This window comes from Poeciliopsis prolifica, unplaced genomic scaffold (assembly GCF_027474105.1).
Source record: "Poeciliopsis prolifica strain line A6 unplaced genomic scaffold, Auburn_PproV2 SCAFFOLD032, whole genome shotgun sequence".
In the NCBI taxonomy this organism is placed as follows: domain Eukaryota; kingdom Metazoa; phylum Chordata; class Actinopteri; order Cyprinodontiformes; family Poeciliidae; genus Poeciliopsis; species Poeciliopsis prolifica.
Genome location: NW_026562407.1, coordinates 5,111,135 through 5,134,349, shown reverse-complemented (window position 1 = coordinate 5,134,349; position 23,215 = coordinate 5,111,135). Strand labels below are relative to the sequence as shown.

The 23,215-nt window shown below is 37.7% G+C and overlaps 1 protein-coding gene across 24 annotated transcripts in view; it reads left to right on the top strand.

Annotated features, from left to right (window-relative positions):
* Positions 1-354: 354 nt before the first annotated feature.
* The window catches only part of LOC129373213 (receptor-type tyrosine-protein phosphatase delta), a 414,675-nt gene continuing 391,814 nt past the window's right edge, over positions 355-23,215 (top strand). For 8 of the 24 annotated variants that reach the window (XM_055051008.1, XM_055051006.1, XM_055051005.1 and 5 more), the window contains exons 1-2: positions 662-903; positions 999-1,034. The gene's annotated coding sequence lies outside the window, so the exon portion shown is untranslated. Of the gene's footprint in view, positions 595-661; positions 904-998; positions 1,035-23,215 lie in introns of those variants that run through there. The other 16 variants (XM_055051020.1, XM_055051019.1, XM_055051015.1 and 13 more) reach the window with 4 other exon arrangements.

Below are 23,215 nucleotides of genomic sequence, written 5' to 3'. Positions count from 1 at the left end.
GAGTTCCTATGCAACATGGAGCTCGCTTAATTAAACTGGACAACCAAATTTGCTTGTAATTATGTTTATTTAGGTATGAAAAGCTCTTCAGTAAAGGAGGCTGCATTTTGGAGGAGCTTTTATTTGACGTGCCACTGTGTCAGGCGCAATAATTACTGAACGGGGATAGTAGTTACACCCTACTGCAGAAAAATCTTTAAGATATCAACCTTAAATGTTGGTAGCTGTTTTAGGACCTTCTCAAAGGCAAGTGGAGCGGTTTAATCGGGCATGTTGTGGACCCCGCCAGGTGCCCTCCTCCAGCCGGCCATCCAGCGGCTCGTCTGAGCAGTGCAACTCAGAGCGCAGCAGCATCCCGCGGCTCCTCTCCGCTCCGCTCGCCTCTTCCTCTCCCTTTCCTTCCTCCAGCAGTCTCCACGTCTGTTTGAATGTGTGCAGCTCGGGATGTGACAGCATTCTGGCTGCTGCGCTTCCACAGGAAAAAAATAGAAACAAACTAAGAAAAAAGAAAAGAAAAGAAAAAAAGCTTCCGACCGTCTCTTTTTTTCCCCTGCTGCTCTTACTGTCTTTTGCCGACAGTGATAAAGAGAGCAGGTACCTATTTGTCTATTTTGCCAATTTCTCACGAGTCGCGTTTTTCCCCCCTCTTTCGTCACAGATGTCATGTCAACACTTTTTGGGTGGTGTGGGGAGAGAGGAGGAGATGGGCTGGACTCTCGATTCTAACGGAATTCTTCTGGGCTCTTTTGGTGTCTTATCTCTCTTTCAGTAAAAATCGGGGGTCCCTGCTTTATTTCTTATTTTTTGGAATAAGAACATAAGCGTTGCTGTTTTCTGACTTTGAGACAGAAGAGAGGAGAGACTCCTTAGGAATTTCCCAAGGAATTTATCCGGACGGCTCCGGTAAGTACATATTTTCCACATGCATGCGCTCTGTCAAAGAAAGCACGCAATAATAAAACAATGCGCATTTGTTTTGCGTTCTGTTTTAATTACAGTCACCGGAGCTTTATGTCCTCCTGCCTGGGTGCATAGTAAGTAACAGCTACTTTTTTTTTTTTTCCTCTAAACGGCTCTCGGTTCATGAGAGCAGCAGTTGTGCATTTGTTTGGATGTAGATTTGATTTAACAATGCTGCATTCCGGATGAGGTTGAGACATTTTCAGCAGCATGGTCAAGTAATTAGTGCAAGGACTGTTTGCTCCGTAGTTTATTTTTGTTTGTTTGTTTTTTCTCCCTCAAACCTGCAGAGAAGACATAGAAATGGCTGGAATTGGTTTTGTTGGGAAAGTTAAATTTTCACGGATGGTTGCTGCTGTGTGAGTGATCTGAGCAAATAAGTCCTAACTCAGGTAATGCAGACTGTGGGTGGGCTGTGACTCACCCAGTTTGGTTATTTTTTTTTTTCCCGCTCTTATCTGTCAGGCTTTGATGCCAGTTTTTGACTGACAGCGGATCATGCGCAGTAGATGTCACCACAAGCCCGCTTTTTTCCCTTCTTTGTAGTTAGTCTATAATTAGACACTTAGCTGCTAATTTATTCAACCTGCTTTCTTCTTTGGATATGTTAAAAGTGTTGATTGGAAATTGTTCTCTTACCTGCATTAGAGAAACAATGACGGACGGCTCAGAGCTTCTCCTGGTGTGTCAAGCTGTAGTCAGGATCTGTTGTCCTGCTTGTTTTAAATGATCCTCTGGTTCAGAAAATATGAATGAAATTGCAGGTTAATTAACAGAATTCTGCAGAACTCAATGACGCACTGGGGAGTTAATTCAACCATTCCTCTGGGTGTTGGGTGGTAGGAATTCATCTAAAACATGCCAGACTTGAGCTCTTGATGACTGGAGTTGGACACCCCTGAACTAATCAGAGGAACAGCCTCTGTTTTAGCTAGTTTCCTCTTCCTCAACTTAAAACAACTGAAAATGTTTGACACAGCTTAACTGTTAAAAAAGCATTTTTGTTCTAAAATGCGTCTAAACATGTAAGTGGCGCATGTAGAGTTTGAATGTATTTGGTATAATAGTAGAAGTTCTCATAGAGGTGAATACGATTGGATATGTTTGCCCGTAAACTTGGTACATAAAATCAATGAGCATAAGAATCCGAAAGCATCTAGATCTTATTACCCGTACTCTTTCCATATGCTTAATCTGTACGAGACACAGTTTTATTGTCATTCTCCTATTTCTTTTACTTAAAAACCCAAATTGAGCTCTTTGTTTTATTTATATTTCAATCTGCCCAGAGAATATTCTCTGTGTCTGCTTTCTTATGAGAAGTTGGTGAATTAAGGGGATCAGTTGCTGCCATTGTATAAAACTACTGGTTTGAGGTGGAAATTATTGTTTGTGTTGAATAATACCATTTTGATTATGTTGATATCCAGAAAGCAGCAATGTTGATGCCCTAAATAACTGCAGGGCTTGGCAAGATATCAAGTTTCCAACATTAAAGCACAAATATGGAAGAATTTTGTCATACTCAATTTTTCAGTTAGCTCTGAAATAAATAAAAAGACCACCTATTTCTGCACATTGATATTAATGCAGTAATATCACAACCAAAAAAATGGATTTATATAATTCAGCTGTTACTGAGTTTTGCTTCAGGACTTCAAGACACAGATTTTCACATATTTGAATATCCTGAATGTCCATAGTTAGATCCCATTTAGACAAAGTAGTTTTGCTTTATCTAAACTTGGATAAAATATATAAATCTGGGTTATTTTTAGACATAACATCGTCATCTTTAACTTATTGTAGCCTGTTAAAATCAGGTCTGATCCACAATGAGCTGTTGTGAAAAGTGCCATAATGGATTTGTGTAGAAATCAAGAAAACCTCAAAGTAGTGGAAAGCAATCTGCTAGTTATATGTTTCGCATTAAGATTTTAGTATACGTTTTTTCTTTTTACATCATTTTAAGTAAATTTAAACAACAAAGGTTTACAGTCTATCAGCCTATACTGCTGAGGAGTGATTCATATGTAGCCAATTACCCGTGATTTGCAGTCATACTTTGCTTCTTGGAAAGCAAAAAAAAAAACTCCTAAAAGGCGAGATAATGAACTGAAAAGTTTGTGTGCTTCAGTGTTTTTGTGGCAAGCTGAGCTGAAGAGCAGCAATTGCAAATGAGGTCCAAGGGCAGCACACTCACAGCCAGACAGATGCGTCTTCCCTGGCCAGTGTAGAGTGACAGAGGGCTAAGTGAGCATGACCATCGAGGAGAGGTAATGGTATTACAGTCTGCCAGTCAGGAGGCGTGCGAGAGATGGGCTGCCGTTGCATTTTTAAAGGAATTAAATGACAACACAGGAAACAGATATGAGGACACATGCTTGGTTGGTTTTAGATTTGGAAAAATGTTGCTACAGATGTGTCTCTGTCTATCATTAATATTAAAACGCTTTGATTACGCATTATGAGTAAACAGTTAATTTTTCAATGTACCATTACCAAATCGAACCACAGCAGATGGGTCCGCCGGCAGTTTTCTCTTTTTGCACAATAAATAGTAGCTGACAAAAATACTGGAAGACTGCAGCTTCTCGGATCAGGTATCCTCGAGTTTAAGGGCACAAAGCAATTTTGTGTTGTTCAATGAACCTGCTTCATAGCTTTCTAGCTCTTTTCACAGTGAACATCATTTTCTGAGAACATCATGTCATTGTGTTCATTTGTTCAAATCTCCCAAAAAAATTCAGCGAATCCACTTTTAGTGACTGTGGGACCTTGAGCTGAAGCTGTGAGATGATCTGGTTGTGGACACCCATCCACTGTGACTTCCAAGAACCACAGCCAGGAGAGAGAAAGTTGCATCTCTGCAAATCAAGATCTTTGATCAATTATCCCTTAACATATGGGTGCTCTGGGGTTGACAGAATGCAGAGTTAACTATGGTTTACAAATGTAATTCATGTGCCATAATCCAAACTGCTGAAATAGAAATGGGACTATCCCAACACCTGATCAGTTTTTATTTTATTTTTAGAAATGCTTTTACTGCCCTATTCTCATTTTCCTCAATAATCTGATTGACTTTCATTTTAACCATTACATTCATTCCAGATTTCCAATTTGACCATCAATGTATTTCATTTCTATGTTGAGAAACATGTAAAAACTGCCCAGTCAAGTGCAAAAATGGAAAAAGGTGAATGCACTTAATCTTCAAGAAAAGTATTGGCTTGTCATGCCTTTGTTTGTGATGAAAAGAGCATCTTGATTGCGGTCCAGGGCTCAGAAAGCAGAGTCGCCCACTCCCTTGGGCCGCTTTATAATGAGGATACGCTGTCAGATAATTAGATACACCTGGCGCAGGCGTTTTCAGGAAATTTTTGATTCATCCAAAAATAAAATGCCTGTGCCTGCCAACATGAAAGCCGGGGTGGGGGGGAAATCTCCCGCTGTCACGTTGCCTCCCCGCTCACAGAGGCAATGTTTTATTTATTTATCTACATCTTAGCGCTCTTGGATAAGGCGAGGTTTCATTTTGTAATAGCTGGAGCATTTGGTGCCAAAGTTTCTCGTCTCTCTTGCAGAGCTCTCTCAGAAGGGCGCCGTTGTCCCTCTGTGGACACAGTCCCTAAAACTGAATGTTCTGGTGGTGCTAAATATACCAGCTCTTTCTGGCTGCACAACACAAGATTCATCTCACATTTCTCATTCGAAGACAGTTGTATGACAAAATAAATCCAGCTCCAAATAGATGTGGGCAAACAAGCATGTCGGATAGCTCCAGAGAGTGCTGCACACAGGTGTGTAAACGGGAACATGTCCATATCAGAGGTGGATTTTCATGTAATGATACGCTAGCTGTCCCTTCTTTCCTCGTGTAACATATTAAATACTGACACACAATGCTGCTGGAAGGTCACAATTGAGCAGACATTTCATTCACACACTGTATTCAGTGAGCTCTAAATACCTCACTGAATTCCATACAGCACACAAACACAAAAAGCCATTTTACAAGCTAATGTACTCAAACAATTTTTTCTGCTTTTGGTATTAAGATACCTTTGAAATTCCTTTTCTTATGCATTGTGCTTGACTAGATGAATGATTTGGTCATATAAACACTCTTTAGGTTTGTTAAAGAACAGCAAGAAGCCATCATTGCCGCTTGTACAGATGTAAGGCAACAGATGAGTTTTAAAATACTCATGGAGGCAAATTATGTTGGAGCTCTATGGGTCTTCCAATCTAAAACTTGGAAATCATCTCCAAAGATTGGTATTTTTCTATTTCATGCTTTTACAGTTTTGGTTGGTTTGCACCGAACATTTTCTTGCACTAGATGGGGCTGTTATTTATTTTTTATTTTTAATGACAAACTAATAGTCAATTAGGAAGAGTGAACACATTGATACCAAATAGGACTTTCAATCAATTTGTGTTTGTAAAAAGTCAGTCTCATATTGTAGTCAGTTAAACACCAAATTATTGAATTGATTCGGCTGATTTAAATAACTTAAATCAACCAAATCCAAAGATTTAGTTTTAAAGTTACCTTTAAATCTGACCAATATGTCTCTTCTAATTGGAAGTATAAAAGTTTTGGAGAAGCTCATCATCAAGGAGTGAAAACGTGCACAAGACCTGTTGGCAGCAATATGAATGGTTTGATTTCTGTAATGCAAATAATGCTGTATTGTTAATGCTGCATTCTGTAATGCTTTGGTTACTGGGTAGGGGCCGATTTCTTTATAAAATAGAGTTCTTTTTCATTTTAGCAAACTTATACTCCCTTTAGATTGTACGCCTTTTCAGACACACCTGTCTTATTAGCCCTCGGAAACAAACGTTTTGGTTAAATATGAAGGATTTTACATCTAATTCTGCAGGAGGGAAGTTTGGGCTTAAATGTAAGAAATTGATCAACCAGTTGTTCACTATCTTTAGAAATGGAGTATGTCAAAACTTGACTATACCCAGACAAAAAATATGTAGGTGCCATTCAAAACACTATTAATATTGTGTGCTGCCAATGTTAATGGAGTAGTTCTTTTTTTAAGTCCTGTGACATGGTAGAAGGATATTGTTTAATGTTTGGATGACTTAAAGTTAATCTGTGGTCATATTCTTGAACCTCAGACTGCCAGTTTTGGTGTCCAAACCCACAGAGTATTAACAAATTAGCTGCATTCAATTTCTCAAAGAAAATGGCAGCTTCTAACAGGAATTGAATGAAATCCCTCTTATAATTCCCTCTCCAGCCAATCCATCTAAATTGCTTCATACTAATGTTTGAAATAGCTTTTGCCATCAGATATTGTCGCAGTCACCGTGTTAGAGGACAGCTGCTAAGAAACCCTATTTGCTTCGACTAAAATACAGAAATAAATTCCTTGAGACTGAGTGACCAGAAATGAGGAATTCTTAATACTCATCATTGTTTATTGTGTGCCAAGGTAATGTTTGATTCTGTGCTAATTGTACAAGCACACATCCCACCCTCAAAATTTGTGATATAGTTGTATTTGCGAAGGTTATTCGTTACTTTAGTTTAAGCAATCTGTCTGAGAAGAACAAAGGTCAGAGAAAATGTACATTATGTCTGGTGCAGATTTTAGTTCTGGCGAGAAAAACACCGGGTTCTTTCTTTATCAACCATTTTAAATATACCACTCCATTTTGACACAGAGTTTTATTGCACATACCTGACAGCATATACTTTTGACCTCTTTCAATCACTTGGAGAATAACTTCTTGGTGTGAAACTGTGATTATGTTCAGCTATAAGTTCATGCATTTGTGGTAATGCAGTTAAGTAGATTCAGTTGTGCACAAGTCTCACACAGGTCTCAACCATAATTATTAGTTGTGTGATTTAAACTCCTCCTAGTTTTTAGTAATGCACTTTATTCTGGTCTGTTTTTTAAAGGATATAATTCCAACCTACATATTCAGGTCTGTAATCTTTAGGTATTATAAATAATGAGTTCTATAAAGAAGCTTGCAGTATCATCTGGCTTATATTCCAGTGTTCTTTCAACATTTTCAACAGACATGCAAACTGAAATTATATGCATTGATTAAAAGGAAAAGAAACAGCTTGATGTAAAATTGTGTTTTTTTTTATACCTGATTCTGATTTTCAACTTTAGCCTGATTTTTGAGATTGAATTAGGATTTCAAACTTGGCACTCTTTCCCTGTTTTCCTTACCTCTCTTTGTGCATTTCTACATGAGTGTGGTTATATTCTAACAATCATAAAAAGTAAAATGACTGATATTATTGCAGTATGTGATATTTTAGCAATAATAGCAGATAAAGAAAATCATATACCATCATTTCTGTTTTAAAGATTGCTCAAGGATATACATTGTAACATTTTTGTTTAAGATTACCATTTAAACCATTTAAACCCTAAAACACCTCTGCAGACATTGGGTTTGGATGTTAATTTGTTTCAGTCAGATCTCTGTCAGTGATAGGCGCTCGCTAAAAACATGATGTAGTTTCAATAGAGCAAATATTAGTTTAACCTTATAACATTTTAGTAAGTTACAAGTGCTGTACCATGGTTTGGTATTTTATCTCCAGCCATGGAAATGCTTTGGCAATCCTGTACTGTCTCGCACCTCGCGAGAGTTCCAAAGGTTCTGGTATGTTGTGTATTGACAGCCGAGTCCATTGGGATTTGGAGGGAAAGAAGAAAACAGAGGAATAACGCAGGCAAGCTGGAGCCAGGGTACTCTGCACAGTTCGATGATGCTGCCTCTAACCGACAGGAACAAGAGAAATCAATTAGACCTACTTCGGTTGCTATCCAAGGGACTTCCACCATTGGAAAGAGTAGAGAGAATCAAAGTGTTTCGCAAAAACAAAGGAGCAGAGGACAAAAGTAAACTCAAGTAACAGTTTTGATTTTTTCCTCAGACTAGCTGTTGACCTCAAAACAACTTTAAATTTTCTAGCTTTCACTTCTTGGAATGTTCACACATTTTTTTTTAAACCTGATCTGATGCAAGTCTTTTCTCTCACGGTTTTTTCGGTTCAGTTTATGAAACAAGACGGGGAGGTGAAGCTGTTCCCTGTATTTGACAGAAGATTCAAAGGAAATTCTTTAATCTCAGTTCCATTAGCCGTCACGTATCATTTGGTTTATGTACCTGATTTATTTTAAACCACTTGGAGGTCACTGTCAATAACATTTTCATTCCATAATATGCAGTGCTGCTTTGCTGAGTAAAAATGTAATATGGAGCTATAACTGTATAGCTTAAAAACTCATATTTAAACAGGATTTAGATTTACTGAAGTCTTTATTTAGTTTTATAGGGAAGAAAAGTCCTTCAAGTCTAAAGGATGAAATTTAAATCCAAAATTGGAAAAAGTCCAACTATGGGATCAGTGAGACTTGAATCCACAGGATATAATTTATTAATCATGTTTTAAAGCTGGCTAAACTACAGTCTGAATGTAATGTGCAAATGTGGGGTTTCTTGGTAAATACTGAAATAACTGCTGTCTACTTCTAAATGTGACCGCAGGAACTTTCAGTGTAGCATTGCAAGCTTATTTTCCAAAAGAGATGGAGGTAATCAAGAGGTTTATGCAAATAATGTGGTTTGCATATTTCATTAAGTGCAGCTTACATATGTACTGTAAATACAGCTTCTAGGCTGAGAGTGCATGAATTTCGTCATTCTGAGGCTTCATTGTCTTTGATCTGAGCGAAAAGGGACAGTTTTGATCAAATGTTCACACCTTGAACATTTTAAAGCAAATCCCTGACAAGATCAGCAGCTCTTGGGCTGTGCAAAGTGTAATCTCCACACAAAGGGGAATGTGGACGTCCCTTGGAAGGGTTGTTGAAGCGTATTACATTGTGCATATTAAAGTCTTTTTCTCCTATCTATCTTGATGAATATCTAGGACATGGTAGACAGAGGGTGGGGCGGTATTTTATAGAGTGGGAATTTAATTTAACAAAGGTGCCTGTCTGATAGTTTTTAAACGATTATAATTCCAAGTTGACTGCAGTTTAACGGCTCAGGGAGGATTACAAGAATCAGTTCAGTCCTTGTTACTTTCTTAACCAAATGAGTATTTTATGGTTTGAGGGACACTGAAAGCTCATCAAAACTGTCAGCAAACGTCTCTGCTAAAATTGGGCTAAACACAATTTGTATGTGAAAGTTAAATGGACATCTGAGTCTTATTTAAAAGGTAAGCCAAACCTCACAATCAAGTCAGACAAATTTGACTGATTTCATCAAAGAACTTCTTTAGTTCTGGGCATATTTGCTTTTTAGGTGTCTATTTGGAATTCATGCTTTAAAACAATTCCAAAAATAATTTTTACATATTCTTAAAAGTAGGGGTTGAGATGGGAGTTGAGGGAGACTATGTAAAAACAGTTTTTCTGAGCTTTATATCATGTCACGTCATTCCATCATCAAAAACATGCCTGGTATGTTGCTTTGAATCGTTCATGAATGTTTGAGTACTTGCTGAATCTCCAGTGGCAGCCATTTAGAGGTGCAAAAACGCTTGCTCTCATAAAGTGCTGCCTATTTCCACAAAGCTCCTCCTTGGAGCTGCAGTCTCCGGCTTAACCTGCATCTCACTGAGCGTAAGTTGTGAGGCGTCAGACAACATGCCATTGTTGTGCTCCATCTGAACATCAAAGACATTGGAATGTAATCCCACAAAAGAGTTCAAACAAACTTGCAGCCATCACCATATCCCCAATATCTATAACCACATCCCCAGATATCAGCAAATAACCTTTGAAAATTCAGGCTGTGACGTACCATGTTTTTGAAAAGGGATTTTTATATATACATCTTTATCTGTTTGTGAAACAATTTGCATCCACACAGGCACTGTAATTTCAGTTTAAAAATACCCATACAAAATTCAAAGGCTAAATAGTATTCTGAAACAGTGGCAGCACTCAGCCCCATAAACGTTTTCAATTTTTTTCACACTTTGAATTTTAATGTGATCAAAGTAAAAATGGAAAACAGGTTGTGGAAAAACCAATAATAAAGGTTGTTTTTGTTTCCAGCAAATATGAACATTGGACATGCATAAAGTAGAGTGCACATTGTCATTTAGAATTGCTATTGTCCAGTTTTTTTGGTTAGCGTTTTTCACAAAATGAAGTGTTAGTGGACAGGAGACACAAATACTGTAAAAGATGGTGAAAATGCTAATGGGAGTATAGACGGTCTGAATTTGAACAAGTATTTTATTTTAAAAAAAATATATCACATTCACTGGCATGTCCAGCAAGATAGGAATGTAACTTTGGGCTTTTTTAAAATTGAAACTAGTTTTTGCATCTAGTGAGTGTCATTGTTTATATTTTCTGATTTTACCCAGTAACTGTTAATTTACTTTTTACTGTTCAGTGCTGTGGCTTTACACCACCCAGTAATTTCTGGATCCCAGTCATACTGCCCATCCACAGTTGATTTTAAATATTCAGTAGAAGTGAATATAAGAAAAGAAGCAGTTCCAATCTATTAAAACTTTGCTTGGCATTTAGCATAATTTCCAGACATGAGTTATGTGCTTCAATAAAGTTTTTATGTAAATGAAGTGACATGAACTAAACTGTTTGGGTTTATTGCCATCTAAATTTAGTCAAAGATCAGGGCCATATGAGGTCTGCGATCTAGACTTGGCATTGAAATTGGCATCTCTTGCCCTTTTGAAAGATAAACTTGAAGATTTAAAATGGGAAGATGGACTCATATTCTCATGAAATGGACACCTTTATAGCATAACCCTCAAAAGTTGTTTCATCTGTAATCCTGTGTGTGTGATACCGCTGTCCCCTGAAAGAGCACACAAAGTAAACACAGCACACCCTCCTCCCACTCAGCCCTCCTGTAGGTTTGGCTGTGGGTGCTCAGCAGATCCCTTGGCATCACAGCAGAATAACAATGAGGGTTTTGGAAGGAATCAGTTCCCCAGCAGAGAGTCACACTGGGTAGGGTTTTGTGTAAAACCTGGGATTCCTCAGCTTACTGCCAGTTTAAGATGACAAACAAATGGTTGCGAAAAGTTCAGAGTCGCTGGGAGAAAGGGGGAGTCAGTTTGCATCCCCTCATGCAACCCCTGCTGCTTCACACAGAAAACAGCTTCCCCTCTGTTGCTGCCTGGTTATGTGTTGTGGCTTGTGATATCAGGTCTCATGTGTATCCATGCAGGCTGACGTGCGTTTCCTCACAATTCGTTGGTTCTGCAACCCTGTTTCCCACTTTGAAGCCTCTGTGTGCCGTTATCCTCCACCTTCCTTCTTTTGTTTTCCTCATCATATGATCCAATGAAAGAGGCTCGGATCTGTCAAAATCAGTCCTTTCTTCTGTCTGGCCTGTCAGCTTTTTTTTTTCTTTTAGGTCTGCCAGAGAGATTCACTCAACCCTGACACACCAGCACCTCCTAAAATGTCAAATCGAGGTTGACATGTTGGTCTTTCTAATAATACAGTTTATGTTGTGATCAACAGCTTCTTTTTCTTCATTATCTAGAACTTCTCATGATGTCAAAACTACACCCATTTTAGGTTTTTAATAATTTTTTTTTTTTTAAGATTTCTAAGCAGACCTTAATTAGGTTAAAATTTGACATATTCAGGAACAAACTGAATATGTATTTTTGAATTATTTGTATTTTTGGTGAAATAAAATCTTAGTTTGCCCTTCAAAATGGATTTGGTTTATTAATTAAGAAAGATGTAAACATAAACACTTATGTTTACATCTTTCTTAATGGCCTAAAAAATTAACATATTAAGTATCGACCAGAAAAATGTGCAGGAACCCTGAATTTCACAAAGGTTGTTGAGCTGAAAAGGTGGTGAACACACACATAAAAAAGTTTATAATCTTTCAAGTATAAACCCAAAAACCAAACCTGAGATTCAAGCTAAGACAAGTTGTTAAAAATTGATTTTGTAACTGAGAGAAGACCAGCACAGAAACACAAAACGGCTAGTACTTCAATCATGCCGTTCCCTAGTGTCTAGAGGAAGACATTTTATACCTAGTGTCTACTGACATGTAGTAATCTACAGCAAAGGCTCCCTTTATTTGCACTTAGCACAGAAAAACACCACAGAAACATTGGGTCCCACTGAGCTGTGAGTAGGGAGAAAATCAGTGCAAGGTGAAAATTAAATTTGGCCCAAAGAGCCTTTAGGTAAAGTGCAATTTGAAAACACATCTTTTATTTTGACCTGAGTGTCTAATAGGGCCTGGCAGGAGATGGACAGTGGATTTACCCAACACAGGATAAAAAAAAAAAAAAGAAAAGAAAACAGAGGTATGCAATGTGCAAAAGAGACACACCCTCCTCTAATGTGCATCCCCCCACTTGTCTAATTCGGTTAGGGCGAAGCGTCCCTTATTGGATCATATCAAAGGTCAGAGGCGTCCTGTAGACAAATCAATCTCTTTGTCTGAGGAGGTGCAGAGGAAGCCTGGGTTGAGAGGGGGCTGATCCATCTAGAGGGTCTAAAATGAAAGTGGATGAGGGAGGAGGGGTATTCCAGCAAGAAAAATTATAGCATCTGCTTCTTGGAGAGAAGTGGGCGATGAAGGTGAGATTGAGCTGTTGACTTGGGGAATGCAATGTGCTTTGGGGAAAAAACAGTTTAGATTATTGCTTGAAAAGGTAGGTGAAATTATTTGGGAAGATGGCAGCTGTTTTGAGGTCACTACCATCTGGCACTCCACCATTATTGATGTGTACGCTTCAGAAACTATTTTTTAGCAGCAGCTATTGAAATGCATATCTGATTTTTTTTTTGTTCTTTTTTTTTAAGACCTGTCTTTCTCAAAATATTAGTCCATGGGACCACTGTTTGTCCATTGGCGCCCCCTGGTGGTCCATAAGGTACTGCATCTATTTACCATGATGTGAGCGCAAAGTGAAAAACATACAGCCAAAGAATTGCGTAATCAATTCAAACTGATTCTAGTTATCCAACAGTGCAGTCGAGTTCAGTTCATTATTCAGATTTATTGAGGCTTTCTATCCAAAGAAACCCAGCAGATTTCATCAAGTCATTGACAATCGCTTGCCTTGTGTTGTTGGCTTTGCAGGAATCTTTCTTACTGACCATGCAAGTTGTGACAGTGGAGAGGAAAAGCTTCCATTTCACAAGAGAAAACATCCAGCAGAGCATAGTTCTGTGTGAACAGCACTGATCCAGGAGTAGCAGAAGTAGCACAGTAAAAAAAAAGTTATTGTCCTTTCAGAATAAAACTTAAAAGTATTCCTTAATAAATTCCTGAATATGTTCAGGATTTTACACTTGCGTAACATGTCTAATGGAGCTAATCAAGTCATAATAATGGATGATTTTCATGTAAAACAAAAATCTTAAATGTATTCCTCAAGATAACGTGTTATGCATATAAAAATGTAATTGTTAGATTACACATTAATTACACATTAATAATAGAAGGGGAAAAAAGTAATGAAAACACAAAGGCTTACTTTTAGATTGTTTCCATCATGATGACTTGCAACAACAATACAGTCCAACTTACAGCTCATAAATTTCAAGAGAAATTTATGAGCCCTGACTCTCCCAGTTCAAGTGGCTTACATCAATCACAGCGATGTTATTTCTCTAAACGGAAGAACACATTTACACTTTTGGTGGCCTCATTTCTCTGTGCATTGTGTTTAAAGAGGAGATCAGCAAAATCAGAAACGTTCTTCAGTCTGACATGAGACGGATATGTAAATGATTGACAGCTGTAGGGAAAGTTAGGAGGAAAATTACAACAAACATTGATATCAGACTTGATAACTGTTAGGAATCATAAAAGTTGTTTTTTAGGGGAAAAGACCTTCTTGAGAGTGCACATGTAAACGTCAGATATGGTATTCTACTAATGTATTTTCATATTATATTTAGAATGAGTTAACAATTAATGCACTATCTTTACTGATAATCCACTCCTCTTCTGTTTCCTGACACAAAACAGCCATAAATAAACCAATCATCCTTTTTCTGTTTTTGCTGTGGATGTTCTGTAAACTCTGTGTGCCATTGCCAGTCTTGGTCAGGTTTCTCTTGTGAAAAAGATTTTTCTTTTAAATCTCTTTTTCGTGCTGAAATAAAGGTTAAATAAAAAAATTAAATAAATACCTTCAGGTGAAGTGCATTAGTTCAAGGTACAGTTTTAGATGTGGGTATAATTCATCCAAAGTTTAATGCAAATGTGATTCTCAATTTGAACCTTTAGAGAACATAATTAGTTAAATTAACTTCAGTCCTACTCAGGGGTGCCACCAGGGATCTTAGGCCCTCTGACGAAAGATAAAACTGCCCCCTTTCCCTTTCCTGTGCAGCTGTTACAATGTTTTGAGTCTGATCCATCAAAAGCGTCACAATTTTAAAGGCTTGCAACTGCCTTGCTTTCTTTGGTCCAATACTGATAACTAGCACAATATTTACTGCTCATGAATTTTACATCCAACAGTCCACGTCCAGTATGCAAATAGGTTGCTTACATTTTTTTCTATTAGTTTTAGATTACTGAAATGTTTCTCCACACAAGCAACAGTCATAGGCAGCATGCAAAATATACATAAAGCAATCCAGACTTCTCATAAAATGCTATTTTATTCAAGCTGAAGTAAATAACTTTAATTAAAAAAAAATGTTTTCTTCATATTTGTTAAAGCTGTCACCATATTGCGACAGTTTATGAGACAGATAACCTGCGAAAACAATCAATCTCCTCCACCTGCTCCTTGAGCTTCTACAATATTACTAGCTTAAGTAATGCAACGTTCTGGCCAAAACAACCAATCAGAACCAGGAGGAGTGTCTTAGTGCTGTCAATCATCCTCATTCACTCATTACTAAATGTGCTAATGGTGGAGAAACAACTTATTGCTGGAAAAATGTTTATCTACCATCATTGGTAGCCTGTTGTGAGCATTCACAACAGGCTATGCTAGCTGCAGCATAGCACAGAACGAGGTGGAGGAAGGCTGAGCAGCACCACATGAGATTGTGATTGACAGCACTAATACTCTCCTGCCACTGACTGGCTGTATCTACTACTGGGAGTTTTAGTACCAGATAATACTAACTTGTAACAACATAATCGCAATTTTAACAAATATGTGAAAAAAAATTTTTTTTTTAATAAAAGTTAAGACTGACGCTTTAATTTCACTTAAAGGAGGACAGGTCAGGAGGGACGTGGGTTAAAGCTCAGAATTGTCACCACTGTTCCCCCCTATTCGGCGCCCCCGGTCCTACTTCAAAAAACACATTCAGGATGGAGCCCACCAGTCTTCTACCACTTAATGACAACAACGAATTCACCTCCATGGGACTAAAACTCACTGTGCAATAGAACATAACATCACTCGTCCAGCTGCCATTGCAGTAGGTCAGGGTGAGACAATGTTTTCTCAGCCAACGCTCAATGAGATGCAGCTCTCCAGTGACACCATTACTCTGATCGGGCTGGGTAGGTCTACCCTGCCTTGGAAAGTCAAAGCGCAGAGGCGCCAGAAGAGAGGGCACCTCTCGAGACAGATTACATGTCTGTGTGCAGCCGCTCGTACTACACCTCTGCCTGAGACGGGCGAGTTATTATCTTCTTTTCTTCTTGTGCTCTTGTCGGTCATGCAACGCATCGAGGACAAGGTGCTTCCTCGCCAGGGCTTGTAGGTGGACAACAAAGCAACTTGCACATCTTTTTGCTAATAGCAGGCAGTCGCTGGAACATATCCAAAATGAAGATGACGTGCGAGTCTGCAAAGGAAGTCTAAAGCCGCCTAGGCCTGAGCCAAAGTGTTTTAAATGGATTACACCAGTGTGTCATTGCAATTACATGCTCCTCGTAGACGCCGCAGCAAGATGAATTGTATTTAATGGCTTTACAGCAGATCTTTTCTCTTTTTTTCCACCTAAAGGTTGAATGCCTTTATCCTTTTTTGTGCACCATGGGATGAATGAGGAATTGCATTTCCCTTCGAACAATCTCACAAATACTTTATCTCCTGTGTATTAAACTAGGCATTTAATCTTTATCTTTGTACATGGGGCTTGGTGGACGTGAAAATATAAATGCAATTTACCAGTTTGTAAATTACATTTTATATTTGTTTTGCCTTATGCTGTCCGACTAGAACACCAAAAATTACTTCTTTTGTGTTTAATACAGCTTGATCTCTTACCTTCGAGAAGCATACTCTTAAACTCAAACATCAAGTTACCTGGCAAATTAAAACTGTATGTATCCGCACGATTCTTTACAGTTAATGAAACCTTTGAAGGAGAAGTGTGTTGCATGCTATGCGACTCCAAGGAAAGCAACAAATGCACAGCTAGTGAACAGAATTGGAAAGAATTTACTTAAGAGACATAAATCTGCTATTGCCTAAAAGATTATTTTAAATGTTATTTTTGTCAGATTTCACAAGAAAAAATATTTCCCACAAAACATCACAAGTTGGTAGCAACAGGTTTAGAAAGAAAACCTGTTGAATAATTATAAATATTGGCATAAAATCATTGTGGGACTTCCTTACCACTCAATAATCTTGTAAATGTAAATGCAGCTGAAAGTACAGCTTGAAATTTCTGGAGTTTTCTATGTGATATTTTCGCGAATGCAGCACCAGGACCAAAAACGAAACAATTTTTTTAGGTATGAGTTCTGGGTCTGAAATTTTGCTATAGGCATATTTAATTATCAGGACTGGGTAGCTACAACATAATTTCAAAGAAATGCAGATTTAAAAAGAAATTGAGGACAGAGCTGTACAAACATTAAAAATTATGTCACAACATTGCAATTGGGACAAAGTTTTCACATATCAATTAGATTGGCAAATATAATTCATTTTGTTCCAAGCAGACAGCTGGCTCTGACCAATAAGTCCCTTAGTCCTTCATCTCATACTTGATTTCAACCCACTGATATTCTGAAGTCCTCTGGCTAATTATGGCTCCAGCTCCTATGAAACTATAGTAGCCTGAACAATGAGCACAGTGACTCCTATTGAGAACTATATAAATTAGCCTCACTGCTGGTGACCACTCGGACAATGTATTGTGCAAACCTTATCATATCTCGCCTGAGCCTGCTATTAATCTTGTGGAGAGTAAGTGAATGAATTAATGCATTGAAGAATTTGAAAAGGTTATGTGCATGGGTTACACTGAGTTATACTTTATTTGAAATGGTATCCCTATGTAATTACAGTGCCCTGAGATAAAATAATAATAATAATAATAATGTACATCTGTAATACACCACAAACTTATTTGTCTTTTGTACTTAGCAACTTAGCACGACCCCCAATATTATCCTAGTGATCAGGAGGAAGAAATGTTTGCATGGATTATCTTAAATTGGTTTCTTTTTGGATCAAAATGACTGTTCTCTTCTGTTCTGGCTGAAAGTATTTGAATAACTGCACTGAAGATATCAATTACCATTAACACAGTTTTCTTTAATAGGGATATCTACAGTTTTACAATATGTGCGCACGTGGATGTAATTGCTGGCACCCATCTGTTAATGACTGAGAAACCCACAGTGGTCACTGAAATAACAAAAGTAATGAAAAAAAAATTACTGAAAATTTCCCAATGAAAATTTGTCAAAAATGGTTTGACAGAATAATTTAAAAATATTATTCTATAAACTAATGACAAAATGTCACCTAGAAAAGATTGAATTTGACAAGAGGGACATTTTAAACTGAGGCGTTCCCTCTAATTAGTATAGCAGGTGTCTTCAAGCTTATCAGTCAGTCTGCTTATACAAAGTATGACAAGTAGTCAGTGTGCCGTTTGGTGACATGGTGTTGTGCCACATTGAACATGGACCACAGGAAGCAAAGAGCTGTCCCAGGAGAAGAGAAGGAAAGTAAGCAAGTTAAAGATTAAGGCTACAATGCAATTTCCAAACAGCTCTTGTGACTACAGTTGTGCATATTAACAAGTTTCACATCCCTAAAGATTAAAAAAAAATTAAAGTAAAAAAAATAGACTTTTAAAACCTCTTAAATTTGACATCAAACCAGCTTCCTTAAGGTTGAAATCATTTCGGTGATATTCCAAATAAAGTACCTAGGAGACTCAAAATTCCTTCAGCAGGTGTTGAAATGATTTCAGAACTGCAAAAAAAAATTAGCAGTTCCAAGGCATTTGCCTCTTAAATTTCACTTAAGAGGCAAAGAAGTGACAAAAATAACAGTTTTCTCAATTTTCAAAAGTGTTTCAAATCCATTTTAAAAACTGTTCCAAAACTGTAATTTCAGAATTTTTAAGTGGTTTGCAATTATTATTATTATGCTGGTAACTTTTCAGTAAGATTTAACTATGACCATGAATATTTTCAGCCTGATCAGCCTGCTCTGTTCAGTGCAACTTAAGAGATATGAAGCTACAAACAATGGAAGATGCAAAGCCACCTTTCATTCAAACCCATTCCCCATGTCCAGACTCTGTCCTTCCTCTGAGTCGCTCTGTTGCATTGAATCGCATTACTGAATGCACAGCTCATTTTACTCTTTCTCTGCACTTCATCCTGGAAATTTTTCCATCCAATGCCATCAAAAGTTTGATCTTTTCCCTCTTTGCCATTTCAGACCAACGTCCAACTGAATTCTTACAGATTCATAATTTTTCTCCAGCAGCAAAATATAAAGTTGATGCAGTTCCAAGGATTTTTTTAAGTTACTTTTAAAACCTTCCAACTGCTGAAAAAATCATATCTTGCTAACGATTAAGACTGTGAACATTTGGTCTAATTTTCTCAGGGTTATGTCGTTCTGTACCTTGTAGTACAGAATGGTGACAGCTAGGGAGTATGTGGGGGAAGGGAGGAAATCAGCATTCAGCTCAAATCTGTGCAGTAATCAAGGTGGGACATATCTACAGGGAAACACCAGCATCCAAATTCCAATCTTGTGTATTCAACAGCAGCACTTCCACTTCTTTTGTGCACTTCCTTTTATGACTCGGCGACACCAAGGGGAGCAGCTGTAGAATTTAGCTTTTTATGTTCCCCAAGGAGTCTGAGAATATTTGATTAGCTGCCCTGATAGGTTCACACACCTTCAGAGAATTTGTTGGGAGTTTCTTTTCACTTTGCCATTTATGCAAAATGCTCGCTTTCATTGGATTCACACAGACACCTGCTGTAACTGAACTTACAGGGAGGCATCAGCTCTGAACAAAACCTGTTCGTTCAGGTTTATATATTTTTTGTTGTATTTAGAGCTGACCCTGGCATCGATTCGACCCCGCTTTACGATCACCACGGATGCCTGGATTGCCTGCATAAAAATCGCAGAGTGGAAATGAGGGCCTCTGCTTCCATTAGTGGCCTCTTTTTACTGGAAGGGCCAAGTGTATCCCTCGGGTAAAGGGGGAGGGAGAAAACTTGCTATCCTCCATGGTCTGTCAAATAGACTGTAATGAAGGAGTGAGCTAAGTGGATAGCTGCACTGATGGAGATGTTCATAAAATGATTATTTGTCGTGCACAGAGTAACTGAGTGTGTGTGTGTTTGGAAGGTAACTGAGGGCAAGCGTGTTTTCACACAACAATCATGATGGGAAAAAATTAAAGCACCTTCATTGGTAATCATTTGATTTTGATAAACTGTTAAGTAACATTTAATTCATCATGATTTTTGAGCCGTAGGAGGCTGTGGCTGAATCGATATGTGATCATTCATTAGCTTTTATTTGCTGCTTGGATGCAAAGTAGGAGGAAAACATATAAAACAGATACAACTATCTTAGAAAGAGTCCATGTAGATTGGTAAGCTTCAAATATGAATGGGACAAAACAATGCAAGTCTGCTGGACCAATGCCTGAGATTAGTTGCGTCATTTTAATTTTGGGAATATAAATTTTTTCACCAATTCTTCGATAGAGTAAAAGTACATACAATAAACTGCCATTGTCTGATGGGTTAGACTTATCTGCTTTGCTTAGAGAAGATATATTTTTCAAAGAGGAGATCCCAGCCAAAGGTTGTGCTGCATGTAAATCTCAAAGCAAGAAAAAAAAATAAAAAATAAAAAAAACGAGCAGCATGGCAATTATTTTGAGTAGCATTGGGTGTGTGGAAAAAGGTACATTTTACATTTCTTAAAGTCATTAGAATAAAATGTAAAATGATTCTTGGAGATTCTCAGAGGAAAACGGCGCATTAATATGTATAAACAGAAGGAGAGATCAATGTTGCGTCTTATTTCCAGGATCATTCTGACACTAAAATACTCATTAGCTCTAATGTGTGATATAAATCTGCCAACCTTTACTTTCATTGTAATGTATCCCAAAAGAAGAATAGAGCAATTTTGCATGAGTCAAAAGTGACAGATTTCCGTTGGCATCAGTATCCATGGGTAACGTAAAATTAGTTCATAGGCATGAAAGATGCAGAAGCAATGGAAAATGCTTTTTTTATCAAAGCTGTACAAACTTTGACTTTGACTAAGCTCATTTGGAGGACTTTTAACAACAGGTTTTGGTGATGTACTCGTGTTTTCAAAGGCTGCTGTCAGTTTGATGTTGAAGCATGAAAAACATGGTTTACATACAACCTTTCCTTTTGCATAGTGTTTTCTATTTTCTCTTCTCTTATGAAAATATACTGAAGTTATAATGTCATTGTCTAGTTCAGGACGTGATCACAGTGAATTACTACCTTCCTTTTCAGGTCCTTGTTGTTGCAGGATAAAACCCTTTTATGATGATGTTTTTTGATCAAGTCCCTAAGAAAAAATCTATACTACTAAATGCTATACAGAAAATTGTTTCTGACATTTTTGTGACTATGGAGAACATAACAGACACAAGCTTCAATATACCTTACAACAAATGCAACTGTAAATTCTTTAAAAAGAAAGCTATACACTTTAGCTGCTCTCGTAACCAGCTACATACGCTTAATATATGACTCTTATAAATCAGAGCAAAACAATGGTCTCATGGAGCGATGAGAAAAAAACAAAAGTAGCAGGAAACAGATTGCTACTTTGTTAGAATCAGTCATTAAAAGCCTCCCAACCAACTAGAGCAAAGCTCTAAACAAGGATATACAATATGCTGCTGTATATTGCCTTCAGTAACTGTGAGTTTTGGTCATCTTTTAATAACATCATCATAAATTTCAGCTAATTACATAATCTGTCAGTATTTTTTTTCTCCACAGCAGTTTTGTAAACATTGATTACGTCTTACTAATTGGCATTAAAATTGAATTTGACAGCATTGCATTAAAGCTAAAATCAAACTTTTAAATACCTCATATATATAAATAAATTCCCTTCTCACCCACCGTGGGTGGTTCTTATCCTCTGAGCTCGGGTCCTCTACCAGAGGCCTGGGAGCTTGAGGGTCCTGCGCAGTATCTTGGCTGTGCCAAGGACTGCACATTTCTGTACTGAGATGTCTGATGATGTTCCTGGGATCTGTTGTAGCCATTGCTCCAGTTTGGGGGTTACTGCCCCGAGGGCCCCGAGGGCCCCGATGACCACAGGCACCACTGTGGTCATCACCTTCCAGGCCCTCTCCAGTTCTTCCCTGAGGCCCTGGTATTTCTCCAGTTTCTCGTGCTCCTTTTTCCTGATGTTGCAATCACTTGGTATTGCTACATCAACCACAATGGCTTTCCTCTGTTGTTTATCCACTACGACAATGTCTGGTTGGTTCGCCATTACCATTCTGTCTGTCTGGATCTGGAAGTGGTAAATGCGTCACTTTTTAATTTAATGACATCAGTGTTATTAAAGCCGAACGGACACATGCAGTAAGAAATAACTCAATTACAAGAAACTCTTGTGGGAAGCTCTTTGATTAAATTCGTCATTTAATCTGTGTGAGTGTGTGTGATGCTCAATAGTGAATGCATTTTACTTTGTTGATTAAACCGTCGTACAATGTGGCTTGCTACATTTTTTGTTAAGGTGGAAGAGGGAAGTTGAATGGGACAAAACGAGTGAAAATTGTTAGTATTTTCTATATTGAATGTGACTGTAAATATCTGATTTCAGCTATTACCTCCAGCATGGTTGGGTAACAGTTCTTTCAAAAAATGTTTCCTACAAAACAAAGGCAAGTAGCTTCTCTTACCCTTCAGCCATAGTTTTGTTTTGGACACTTAAGATCAACAGTGCAGAATTCCAGAGAGGAAAAATAATCTAACACTAGATTTCACTCTAACTTCTGTTATACATTGCAGACTTAAAGCTCAATACTAACCTTTCAGTGACAGTTTCTGTATTACGGTCTGAGATCATTGCTTCCTTTTACCTCAGCCATATTATTTATTCATCTCTAAAATCACATTGCTCTCCCGGCACATTATAATAACCTGTCATATACTATAAAGGTCACCTTAATGCTCTTTAAGACTCTCATTGACTCCACAGAATCTCTGAATGGGTCTTTTTGTGTTTCATCAGATACTCTTGAGTCTCCTCAGATGCAAAATGGGGCATCTAAAAACTCCAGTTTATTATTATTATTATTATTTATTTCACAGATTGAATGGACTGAAAGTGGGATAAAAGTAGTTTTCTCCTACCAGCTAGTTCTTGAAAGTACATGCCCTTTTCTGCGTATGACTTCTAAGATGGATCTGTGTACCAAACCATCTGGCACAGTTTGGGGATTTGGAAGATGAGTCGTAACCTTGAACTCAAGCTTCTTGAACCTTCGCTGAATACTGGATGTCGGTGTTTGAAGGTCCATTAACCTTATTTCAAAAATATATTCAGTGAAAGAAGACACAGAGGCCAGTCTGAAACTGGTAGAACAATAAAAATAACCCATCTGAGAAATGAAAGGTTTTTCAAAAATATCAAGGTTTATGTATAACTTTTTTTTCAACTCACGGTTAAATACAATTTCATTAAAATATGTTGATGGTCAAATGATAGCTGTATTGATACAGACACAGCAGATGTTGCTTGTAAACAAGTAGGACCAATACATCCCATCATACTAAAATATCCAAAGATGACCATTAAGAACATAAAATGTGCTGGTTTGTTTTATTTTTGAAGGGAAAGAGTTGAATAAACAGTTAGTTGGCAACAGTGTAAATATTTTGCATTGTAAGGCAATTAGAGATCCATAGTTTCCCAAAAGTCAATGATGGGTAATTTTTGTTGCATCGAAATCATAATGTGAACCTTAATATACCATTGAAATGTCGTCTTTTATTTTACTGCATT